This window comes from Odocoileus virginianus, chromosome 31 (genome assembly GCF_023699985.2).
Source record: "Odocoileus virginianus isolate 20LAN1187 ecotype Illinois chromosome 31, Ovbor_1.2, whole genome shotgun sequence".
Lineage (NCBI taxonomy): Eukaryota > Metazoa > Chordata > Mammalia > Artiodactyla > Cervidae > Odocoileus > Odocoileus virginianus.
In genome coordinates this window covers 16763814-16776650 of record NC_069704.1, presented here as the reverse complement: position 1 = coordinate 16776650, position 12837 = coordinate 16763814, and the positions used below count along the sequence as shown (strand labels likewise).

Here is a 12837-nt window from a genome sequence, read left to right as displayed (position 1 = left end):
TGTTGCTTTGATCAAGTATAACTATTTTAGTCATATTCTTTCTTTTAAACATAATATGTATTCTTCTCAAAGCTTATTATTGCAGGAGACCCCAGTTCAATTCCTGGGTCGGGAAGATCCCCTAGAGAAGGGAAAGGCTACCCACTCCAGTATTCTTGGGCTTCCCTAGTAAAGAATCCGCCTGCATTGTGGGAGACCTGGGTTCAAACCCTGGTTTAGGAAGATCCCCTGGAGAAAGGAATGGCTACCCACTCCAGTATTCTGGCCTGGAGAATTCCGTGGACTGTATACAGTCCATGGGGTCACAAAGAGTTGGACCCAACTCAGCAAAATTAATTGTAATACATGGATAAATTTCCTTAGAGTGCATCTTTCAGGAAAATAATTTATCTTTTATCCCTTAATTCACACCCTTTTATATTTGATTTTTCCCTGAGAATCTGTCTACCCTAGCCATTGTTCTTTAATTCATTTAATGTTGTTTGAAAGCTTTAGTGAAAAGTTGTTGTGACACTTACTCCCTTTTTGCAACTGTCTACTATTGCTCAAAATTAACATGCTAGTATGCCATGGGCGTTTTTTTGTTTTTGCTTTATCCAGCTGCTGAAGACTGTAGTACTGGCCTGGAAAATACTAGCAAAGAAAGTGCTGTTTCTAGGGTCAAATGGAGGGATTGATACCTCCAACGAAACAGTTCACAGGGGAGTGGCTTGGTCCGCTGTCTTTCTGTATCTGAGCATGTAGAACTCTCACTGTGAAGCACTCTTTTCATCTTGAGTTGTTTTTCTTAACCACTTTTCTCCAGCCCCTAAAAATCAATTCTAATGTACTGATGCCCTTATCTAATAGACCAAAGATAAAAATGGACTTTCTCACCATTAACCTTTAAGTGATTGAAGAGTAGTATTGCATTGTCCGTTCACTCACATGTAGTCAGGAGTCCTGTGGGGATGGTGTTGAGCATGCCTGGAGTCTGCTTTATTGGAGTTCTATGATTAATGTGAAGAAGTAAATTTCACATTTCATTAGCAAAATACATTCCTGTGGTTTGTAATACTCTTCTTCGGATGTAAAGTATTTGGAAGGTCATTATTAAAATAATTAGCAACAGCCACAACATTCTGCAAAAGTATGTTTTTTAAAATTTGGTTTTGGAGCAAGTCATCATCATCAAAAAAGTTGATGGATGCGGTAACGATAATCATCATTACATTTTGTATCCGTCACGAAATAGCTTATGTTCAGAGAGATGTGCTAACCTCAGCTGTCTGTTTTCGGTTCCCATAGGCACCTTTTGCTCTCACAGTTTCCAAAATGTGCAGAAAATAACTTCCTTCCAATGTCTGACTAGCTCCTATTAGTCTTTAATGATTCTTCCTGAGCACCACCTCCAAGAAACTTTCCCTCGTTACCCCAGCTCCTCCTTTGACATTGCACAATATCAGTTCATACCTCTGTGAAAACGCTAGGAATCCTGTATAGGAGTTATCTGTTTACTCCATCTCCTCTTTTAGACTTTTAGCTCCTTAGAGACAGGATCTTATTTTTGTCTCTGCAGAAACTTCCATGGTGCCTAGTATACAATAGGTGGTCTTTAAATGTTTTTTGAATGAATGATTAATCACCAAATATTTGGACTAAAAAAGATTAATAGGATGATATAAAACTGTAAGGATCTCAAAAAGGAGAAGTGCTGAAGGAAGGAAACAAATCACATGATATCAAGATGGATACCAGGTGAAAACATATATAAAGTTTTTAGCTCATTCCAAGCTAAACAGTAGTCAGGAATTTAGTCCTAATAGTCTTGTGATGTATATCCAAACTACAAGTTGGTGTTTCTTGTACAAGTTTTGTTCATTTTGCATCTTCAAGAGGTAGGCATGATGCTTGAAGATTCAAGGAAAGCATTGACATAGTAGCAAATCAATTATGGGAGGGAAAGTTAAGGGAGAGTGATTCTAAACTCATACTTGGAATATGAAGTATTCCAGTGTGGAGACTGGTTACCATTGGAGCGTCATGTCTCTTGTTTTCATAGAAATGTTGAGATGAGGTCAACATATTAAAAATATTAGAATACTTCTTGCCATGACAGATTAATTTTAAGCATAAGTACCAATTGCCAGTGGAATTTTTTAACCCTCGTTCCTGTGAAATGTTTCAGAGCAGGATGGGTACCCATCTGTTTGAAGTACTTAACATGACGGGGATCATGGTGGTACTGAATCAATGAGCTCCGGAGACTTTTCTAAAATTTGAGAAAGCAGGGTATAAGTGTATGATCTGCTAGTGTAAGAAGAGGCACTTTATCACACGCAGCCGGCAGGTATAAGCTTAGTGCTCTGCTAGAGGTGTGAAGCCACCGTAGAAAGAGCCCAGATGTTGAAGATGAGTTTCCTTCCCTAGCAAGCTCAGCGAAACCTCTGAGTCTTAGTTTCCTTCTTCAGTAAGTGGAAAAAATATACTTGTCCTCATAGGCTTTAGGTTAGGATCAAATATAATGCAGATAAATCAACTCTTACAGTGTCTAGCTTTTGGTAGACACCTAGTAAGTGTTGTTATCACTCTCTGCCTATCCCATTTTATTTATTTGTAAAGAACTCCCCGTGTCTTACTCTTAAGATAACAGAGCTGTGACAAAGAATTCAAAAGGTAGTTCTATAATGTGTCTTTTCTCTGACAGTAAATGTAATATAAAATACTGAAGAGTTTGGAAAACCAAAACAAGAAAAAAATATCACCCATGATCTCACTGTCTATCATAACACTTTTGTTACCAGCAAACTGGCAACTCACTGCTTGCCCTCCCAAAGGAAAGAATTCAATCAAAAGACAAAGAACACTTTTAAGCAGCAGCAGTTTTCTTAAACAAAGTGAAAGTACACTCCCAGGAGAGAAAAGGAGAGTGGGCTGTGTGGAAACTAGAAACAGCCTTCCAGCTGGGATAGGGTTGGTTTTTCAAAGTAGTGGCAAGTCCCTCCTTGTGTCCTGCATCATTTGACACATGGATTGTCAGTTTTAAGTTATATAACTTTTCTTCTTGTGTTCAGGCACTTACCCACAAGCACCCAAGCAAAACCCATGCTGGGTCGGGGTGGGGGTTGGGGATCGGAACAAATACTGCAATACTAGTTTATTACAAATATAGAATAACGAACCCCAGTTTATACTGTGTCACCTTTTAGGGTTTTAGGGCTTGGTGTGCCTGCGCCAACATGTGATGGAAGGTTTTATCTTATTTGGGCCTGCTAAGTCTGGAAATTTAACTGTCTTGACCACAATAAAGGGAGGATCTCTGGGCATGTTCTGATCTCCAGTGTCCAGGTCAGGACGGAAAGGTGGCCCCATCCAGGATGGAGCAGGGACCCACTTGTGTCTGACTACTTAACACCTCCATTAATATACTTAATAATAGTTTTGAGAAAAAGTTTGCAGTATTTTACTTCAATTAATGTCTGATAAGCTCTGAACCTCATATGTAAAGTAGGGCTACCAATAGTGTTTACAATGCCTGTCACCACGACTGTGAAGAGTCTACAGTGCTCTGACCATGGGCTTAGACACAGCGAGTCTTCAGTGAGTGGAGACTCTTATTCCATAATAAAACCCACGTTAATTTCTTTTATATTTTTATAATGTACAGCAATTTTTATTTCTCTTGTCAAGTCTGTTTAGCTTTTCCTTCAAGGTTTCTTTCCTTCATGGTTTCTCTCTTGGCTTGTCTACTTAGAAAAGTTTTCCCTACTTTAATATCAAATAATTATTCTACCTTTTTTCTTGTAGTCTTCTAGAGGTTTCCCTTTTTTGAAAAAATTTTATCTGGGATTCAGTGAGTTGTCCCAGGACCAATTAGTGACTAATCTATCCTTTCTTCTGTGGTGAAATGTCAATTTAATCATGTATTAAATTTCTTATATGTTGTACTTGAGTCTGTCTTTGGACTTTTTTTCTATACCATTGATTTGTTTATTCTTCTGAGTTTTTGCTTGGTTTGGTTTGAGGTTTTTTTTGTTTGTTTTTAATTTTTTATTGAAATATAGTTGATGTGCAGTATTATATAAGTTACTTGCATATAGTACAGGAATATTTATTATAGCTTCATTATATATCTCAAGTGTCCTGTGAGGCAAATCTTTTGCATTCTTATTTTTCAAAAACTTCTTGTATAATCACCTGTCTATTCTCTAAGGTTATCTTTAGAGTATTCAATAGAGTGCAATGAAATAATAATAATAATAATTACAATGCCAGGTATCATTTACTGACCATTTATCATGTGCCAGGCACTGTGGCTCACATTTCACATGTAGAGTCTCTCACTTAGAGTTTGGTTTCTTGTAGTACTCTTTGGAAATGGTTAACAATGAGTCAGTTAATGTCACTTTACATCATTTTCCTCCTATATGCCAACATGCAACCTGAGATATCTCCTAGGTGGTCCAGTAATTAAGAATCTACTTTGCAGTGCAGAGGAGGTGGGTTGGATCCTGGGGGACTAAGATCCCACATTCCGCAGAGCAGCTAATCCTATGCACCACAACTAGAGACTCTGCACTGCAATGAAACGTCTGTGTGACACAGCAGAGATCCTGTATGCTGCAACTAAGACCCAATACAGCCAAGATAAATAAATTTTTTTTAAAAAAGAAAACTTGCAACTTGAGGTTAAAAGCCTTGAGTAGAAGCAGACAACATAAACCCCTGCCGGGCCACTTGAGGTTCATTCCATCCTTCATGTGACTGAGTGCAGCAGCCAGGGTCCAGAGCGCTAGGGAGCAGCGGAGAGTGGTCAGCTGCAGAGCGCGTGTTCCGTACAAAGAAGGCTGTCACCACCTAGCTCTCATGCACCTTTGCCATGTGAGAATTTATAGACAGTTTCTAACTCTTCAGTTTTCTAAGAGAAGCCAGAATTCTGGATGTTTGCATTTTATCTCTTGCTATTAAAATGTTACAACTAATAAAAAAAAGAGTAACTCTGAGTGAGCCAGAGCAAACATTGTATGGTCTTTGGGCCACATAGCATCAGTTGTCTATAGGCCACCAGTTGGTTGCCACTGCTATAGAGAATACAGCGGATAACAGAGAGGAGTGTTGACATGGAAGTAGGGTAGACCAGACTCATCTGCAGCACGGTATGAAATTCCGTAGTCCCCAACTATGTACCAAACAGTAGAAAATACAGCTGGCTTCAAAAAACAGCTTTATGAATGGATAAAGAAGATGTGGTGTGTTTGCATATATATATACACATACACACAATGGAACATTCCTCAACTATAAAAAAAAAGATGAAATAATGCCATTTGAAGTGACATGGATGGACGTAGAGATCGTCATGATAAGTGAAGTAAGCCAGATGGAGGAAGGCAAATATATAATATTGTTTATATGTAGAATCTTAAGCAAATGTAAGTAAATGTTTAAATGATACAAATGAACTTATATACAAATCAGAAATAGACCCACAGACATGGAAAACAAACATGGTTACCAAAGGGGAGAGAGGAGGAGAGAGAAATTGAAAGTTTGGGATTAACATATACACACTATAATATATAAAATATGTAAACAACAAGGACCTACTGTATAGCACAGAGAACTATACTTGACATTTTGTAATAACCTAAAAGGGAAAAGAATCTGAGAAAGAATATATATATACACACACACACACACATATATGAATCACTTTGCTGTAAATCTGAAACTAACACAGCATTGTAAATCAACTATACTTCAATTTAAATAAAAAGAGCTTTAGATTTTTAAAAATAGGCCATTAAATATATATAGCATAGATGCTAAGAATTTTGCAGATAAACAGAGTGAACTGTGAACTGATTTTTGTTTCTGCAGGTGCTTATCTTGATGTGACAGGAAAGTAATTGTACATCTAATGGAACAGTATAAAATTCACTTTAAGTAGAAAGATTGTTCCAACTAGAATCTGTTTCTTTTGGGCATTGAAGTACTCAGGTCCTGGTTTACTTGGACATTACTTGAAGATAGTACATTTAACACTGGAAGGTATCTGTTCTCCAGCTGATAAACCCTTAAGATTATAAAGCTTTTCTCCACATAGTATGAGTGGGAGTTATTTTTTGAGCACCTACTTAAATCCCTGATAGTACACTAAGCACTTTATATATATTATCGCTTTCTCCAAGTCTGTAAGGAAGGTGCATTTCCTCTCTTTTATAAGTGAAAACATTGAGTCTGGTACCTTGGAGCAGATCACATGATCTAGAGGTGGAGGAAGTTTCAAATCTAAGTTTGCCTGGATCGTGCCGTGACTACACACTGCTTCCTATAGTTGATCCTTGAACAATAGCTTTAGGTTGTGTGGGTCCATCAGAGATGAACTTCTCACCCTGGCAACAGGGATTTAATCTAAAGGGAGGAGGAATCCGGCAAACGATGGGGATGGGGAGGCATGTGCATTAGTCCAGGGAGGGGGCAGGGCTTTTTTGAGGAAGTGGGGTGCTACCCCCTTTTAATCTTGTTTTGGTCATTAATATATGGTATTGGCCACCAGTGGGTGTACTGTTTAATATTGGAATGTAGTAAAATCAACTTATGATAAAAAAATTATGGGGGTCCACTTATATAGGAATTTTTAAAAATAAATGCTGCATACTCTAGTACAACACAGTCCACTGTTGACTGAATCCATGGTTGCAGGAACCATAGATAACAGAGACTATAAAGTTAGTCTTAAGTGGTTGGCAGAAAGTTCAGAGAACACTTATTAGCCACAAAGGACTCAGAATTTCTTAAGAACCCTGCCGTGAATCCTTTAGACTAAGAGGTATAGAAGGAGAGGGAATTGACAACTGTGTGAAAGAGTTGGCACCCTGACCCCTGTGTTGTTCAAGGGTCAAATGTATACATGCTTTTGTACAATTTAAAGAAAAGTGATTGTTTGTTATAGAGAATATTCAAGCTTTCTGCTATAAATTGCTGAAAGCAGCCTTCTGCTGAAACTGTTTCCTGTTTTAAACTGAGACAAGTGGTAGTTTTTAAGCAGTCTATTTAAATTAAGATTTACAACATATTTTTAATTCTTACGTCCCTTAAAAAGTTGGAGTGTTTAGAACCAAACTGAGTGAAATATATGGTATAGATTAGACTTTGTGCTTCCTCCATCCCTCACTCAAAATGCAAAAAAGGGATCATTTTGATTACCGTTGCCCCTAACCTAGACGGCATATTAAAAAGCAGAGACATTACTTTGTCAGCAAATGTCCATCTAGTCAAGGCTATGGTTTTTCCAGGGGTCATGTATGGATGTAGGAGTTGGACTATAAAGAAAGCTGAGCAACGAAGAATTGATGATTTTGAACTTGGTGTTGGAGAAGACTCTTGAGAGTCCCTTGGACTGCAAGGAGATCCAACCAGTCCATCCTAAATGAGATCAGTCCTGGGTGTTTATTGGTAGGACTGATATTGAAGCTGAAACTCCAGTACTTTGGCTACCTGATGCAAAGAGCTGACTCATTGGAAAAGACCCTGATGCTGGGAAAGATTGAGGGCTGGAGGAGAAGGGGACGACAGAGGATGAGATGGCTGGATGGCATCACCGACTTGATGGACATGAGTTTGAGTAAACTCCTGGAGTTGGCGATGGACAGGGAGGCCTGGCTTGCTGCGATTCATGGGGTTGCAGAGAGTCAGACACGACTGAGCGACTGAATTGAACTGAACTGAACTGATTCACATGTAGAGTTGTACTTATCTGTTCCCCTTTTCCTACCATTGCTATCTAGCTTGCCCTATTAAGTGGGTTATTATGTTAAGATTTTAAACTTTAAGAGAATTTCTAGGTCCTTAAATGAAGAAAAGAAAGAAGGTGTGAAAGTATAGAATCTGTGCTCTGGAACCTATGGCCAGGCAGGCCTGGGGACCAGTACTTTTTCACTATAACCTTTCACACAAAAGTACACACACCAGGGACCACTTGGGCTAATAGGCATCCTTTTAAAAAGATTTCTGGATGGTGAGCATCTTTAATGTTGCTTCTGAGAATTGAGTCTTTTAGCCTGTGTCCTGCCTGAGCAGATGTTGGGCACAGGCTAAATGTTAATCATTGATGCCTCTCTGTGGGCAGTTTAGCTCAATATCGGGAAGGCAGTCGGTGAAGAAGGTGAGTGGGCTTTAAAAATCTCGACTAAGTCATCAGCAAAAAGCTCAGAGAACGCTTATTAGCCACAGAGGACAGAATTTCTTGAGAACCCTGGTGTGAATCCTTTAGACTAAGAGATATGGAAGTAGAGGGAAATTTCAATGGCCTGCTATGATCTTTAGCACATTTTTCTTCCTAAAGAGATCATCTTGACCTTTGTGTATCACATGCAGCTCATCTTGCCTTGGGAGTAGGAAAAAGTTTATAAAATACCCACTTTTTTTCAGTTAGGTTGTCTATAAAAGAGTTGCATAGATCTGTAGGAATATTGCCAAGAAGGCTGAATTTCTGTGAGCACATCCAACCCTGGAAACCAAGGAATGGAGAAAAGAAATCACTGCTGCCTCCTTTGATGTCTACAAATAGCCTTTTGCTTTAAAAGTAGATCAAATGGGTGGAGATGGTTAGAGGAAGGAGAAAAGCAGCAGCAGAGGAAGAAGAATAATTCTCAAGTAAAGTGGAGCTCTGAAAATTAATGACAGCAGCCAAAAAAAACTTTTGTTGTTTAGTTTAGGAACATTGGGCCTGCTCTTAGACTCAGCTAACCTGATGATAACAGAAGACAGAGATTGGAGGTTTGTGGATCCTCTCGGTTCTGCCTCTTCTTTCAAGGAAAGTTATGTTCAAACTGGAAAGGGGAGTACAACATAGTTAAGTATCAGTGGTCTTCATTTAAGGGGTGAGATTTAAGACAACGCCCAGTTGTTTTAAATGGGTTATCCAGTATCCTTGATTCTAGGCATTATAATGATGCTTTTTTACATCAACATTCATTATATGTATGTGTGTGTACGTACATATATAGTATGTGTGTAGTTAACGTGGTAGGGTATTTTACCCCTATTAACTTACTGGAGAAGACCCTGATGCTGGGAAAGATTGATGGTAGGAGAAGAAGGGGATGATAGAGGACGAGATGGTTGGATGGCATCACCGACTCAATGGACATGAGTTTGAACAAGCTCCAGGAAATAGTGAAGGACAGGGAAGCCTGGAGTGCTGCAACCCATGGGGTCACCAAAGAGTCGGACACAACTGAACGAATGAACAACAGCACAATATATTACTATCTCATGCTCACAGCTCTTACCTCAAAAGCTAATATATACAATATTTTAAGGAAATCATACTCTTAAGTTGTCCGGTAGCAGTCATCTGCTGCTTGCCCACTTTATGCTGTCATTGGCCAGTGCTTCCTATCAGTTAAAAGACAGCAGGCACCAAAGAGTTAACTACCTAACTGCAGTGGTTCACATTTCCTAATCTTCTATATAACTTCTTTTGAAACATTCTGCGAATAGCCTCATGACATCAAAATAAACTAACTGTACTTTTGAACTTATGTAACAGTAGCTCAGCTAAAAAATGATACAGAACTTTCCAATCTTGATCTATTCTCAAGGAACCCAGAGTAGTTCCCAGTTCTCATCAGTTCCTTACCTAAAAAATGAATAACAATAACGAAAAACAAACCCAAAACAAAACAAATAAAAGCAACCAAACAAGCCCCATTAATAATTTATTTTAGGGCAGAGTTTTCAAACTACTGCCTGTGGGCTAAATATGTACTTCAGTACGTAAGTTTCATTGGAACACAGCTATGTTTTATTTACAAACTGTCTTGGCTGTTTTTATGTTATGATGGCAGAACTCAGCAATTGTGGCAGAGACTATATGGTCCACAAAGCCAAAAATATTCACTATCTGGTCTTTTACCAAAAGATTTTTTTGCCCCTCCTCTAGAGTAACATTAAGAATCAACACCAACCTCACTTACAGTCTAGAGAACCCACCTTCTCAGCCTTTTTGAAACATAAACCGCATATACTCATTTCTGGTTTTAGTTCAGTTCAGTAGCTCAGTTGTGTCCGACTCTTTCCGACCCCATAGACTGCAGCACACCAGGCTTCCCTGTCCATCACCAACTCCCAGAGCTTACTCAAACTCATGTCCATCGAGTCGGTGATGCCATCCAACCTCTGTTGTCCCCTTCTCTTCCTACCTTCAATCTTCCCCAGCATCAGGGTCTTCTCCAATAAGTCGGCTCTTCACATCAGGTGGCCAAAGTTTGGAGTTTCAGCCTCAGCATCAGTCCCTCCGATGAATATTCAGGGTTGATTTCCTTTACGATGGGCTGGTTGGATCTCCTTGCAGTCCAAGGGACTCTAAAGAGTCTTCTCCAACACCACAGTTCAAAATCATCAATTCTTTGGTGCTCAGCTTGCTTTATAGTCCAACTCTCACATCCAAAATGACTACTGGAAAAACCATAACTTTGACTAGAGAAATCTATGTTGACCAAGTAATGTCTCTGCTTTTTAATGTGCTGTCTAGGTTGGTCATAGCTTTTCTTCCAAAGAGCAAGAGTCTGAGTTTCATGGCCACAGTCACCATCTGCAGTGATTTTGGAGCCCCAAAAAATAAAGTCTGTCACTTTTGCCATTGTTTCCCCATCTATTTGCCATGAAGTGATGGCACTGGATGCCATGATCTTAGTTTTTGAATGTTGAGTTTTAAGCCAGCTTTTCACTCTCCTCTTTCACCTTCACCCAGAGGCTCTTTAGTTCCTCTTCACTTTCTGCCGAAGGGTGGTGTCATCTGCATGCCTGAAATTATTGCCATTTCTGCCAGCAGCCTTGATTCCAGCTTATGCTTCATCCAACCCAGCATTTCTCATGATGTACTCTGCATATAAATTAAATAAGCAGGGTGACAATATACAGCCTTGATGTACTCTTTTCCCAATTTGTAACTAATCCATTGTTCCATGTCTGGTTCTGACTGTTGCTTCTTGACCTGCATACACGTTTCTCAGGAAGTGGGTGAGATGGCCTAGTATTCCCATGTGTTTAAGAATTTTCCATAGATTGTTGTGATGCACACAGTCAAAGGCTTTAGCCTAGTCAATGAAGCAGAAGTAGATGTTTTTCTGGAATTCTCTTCCTTTTTCTATGATCCAACAGTTGTTGGCAATTTGATCTCTGGTTCCTCTGCCTTTTCTAAATCTAGCTTGAACATTTGGAAGGTCTCAGTTCACATACTGTTGAAGCCTAGCTGGGAAAATTTTCAGCATTACTTTGCTAGCATGTGAAATGAGTGCGGTTGTGCGGTACTTTGAACATTCTTTGGCATTGCCTTTCTTTGGGATTGGGATGAAAACTGACCTTTTCCAGTCCTGTGGCTGCTGTGGAGATTTCCAAATTTGTTGACATATTGAGTGCAGCACTTAACAGCATCGTCTTTGAGGATTTGAAATAGCTCAGCTGGAATTCCATCACCTCCACCAGCTTTGTTTGTGGTGATGCTTCCTAAGGCCCACTTGACTTTGCACTCCAAAATGTCTGGTTCTAGATGAATGATCACACCATTGTGGTTATCTGAGCCATTAAGATCTTTTTTTTGTATAGTTCTTCTGTGTATTCTTGCCACCTCTTCTTAATATCTTCTGCTTCTGTTAGGTCCATACCATTTCTGTCCTTTATTGTGCCCATCTTTGCATGAGAAGTTCCCTTGGTATCTCTGGTTTTCTTGAAGAGATCTCTAGTCTTTCCCATCCTATTGTTTTCCTCTATTTCTTTGCACTGATCACTGAGGTAGGCTTTCTTATTTCTCCTTGCTGTTCTTTGGAACTCTGCATTCAGATGGGTATATCTTTCCTTTTCTCCTTTGCCCTTTGCTTCTCTTCTTTTCTCAGCTATTTGTAAGGCCTCCTCAGTCAACGACTTTGCCTTCTTGCATTTTTTCTTTGGGGATGGTTTTGATCACCTCCTGAACAGTATTACAAACCTCTGTCCATAGTTCTTCAGGTACTCTCTGTATCACATCTAATCCTTTGAATCTATTTGTCACTTCCACTGTGTAGTCATAACAGATTTGATTTAGATCATACCTGAATGGCCTGGTGGTTTTCCCTACTTTCTTCAATTTAAGTCTGAATTTTGCAATAAGGTGTTCATGATCTGAGTCATGCTCCCAGGCTTGTTTTTGCTGACTGTATAGAGCTTCATCTTCATCTGCAGAGAATAGAATCCATCTGATTTCAGTATTGTCCAACTGGTGATGTCCATGTTGTCTCATGTGTTGTTGGAAGAGGGTGTTTGCTATGACCAGTGTGCTCACTTGGCAAAACTCTGTTAGACTTTGCTCTGCTTCATTTTGTACTCCGAGGCCAAACTTGCCGATTACTTCAGGTATATCTTGACTTCTACTTTTGCATTCCAGTCCGCTGTGATGAAAAGGACATCTTTTTTTGGTGTTAGTTCTAGAAGACCTTGTGGGTCTTCATAGAACCATTCAACTTTGTCTTCTTTGGCATTAGTGATTGGGGCACAGACTTGGATTACTGTGATATTGAATGGTTTTCCTTGGAAGCGAACCAAGTTCATTCTGTCGTTTTTGAGATTGCACCCAGGTACTGCATTTTGGACTCTATTGTTCACTGAGGGCTACTACATACAAGTTATGCCAATTTGTATGAAGACATTTCCTATATTAAGATCATACTGTGTTTCTCAAAGAGCACTGTTATTTCCTGCTGTTCCAATACTGAATAAAGTTTATGAACCACAAATAGTGACCTACTCAGTACAGTACTCTCTATTTGGCCCTGAAAAGTTCTGCATTTTTAACCAATGAAATTAATCATATAATGA

General features: G+C 39.3%; 1 protein-coding gene across 4 annotated transcripts in view; it reads left to right on the top strand.

Moving 5' to 3' along the window:
- Positions 1–12837, top strand: part of SLC44A1 (solute carrier family 44 member 1) — a 208509-nt gene that overhangs the window by 131664 nt on the left and 64008 nt on the right. The window lies entirely within an intron of this gene.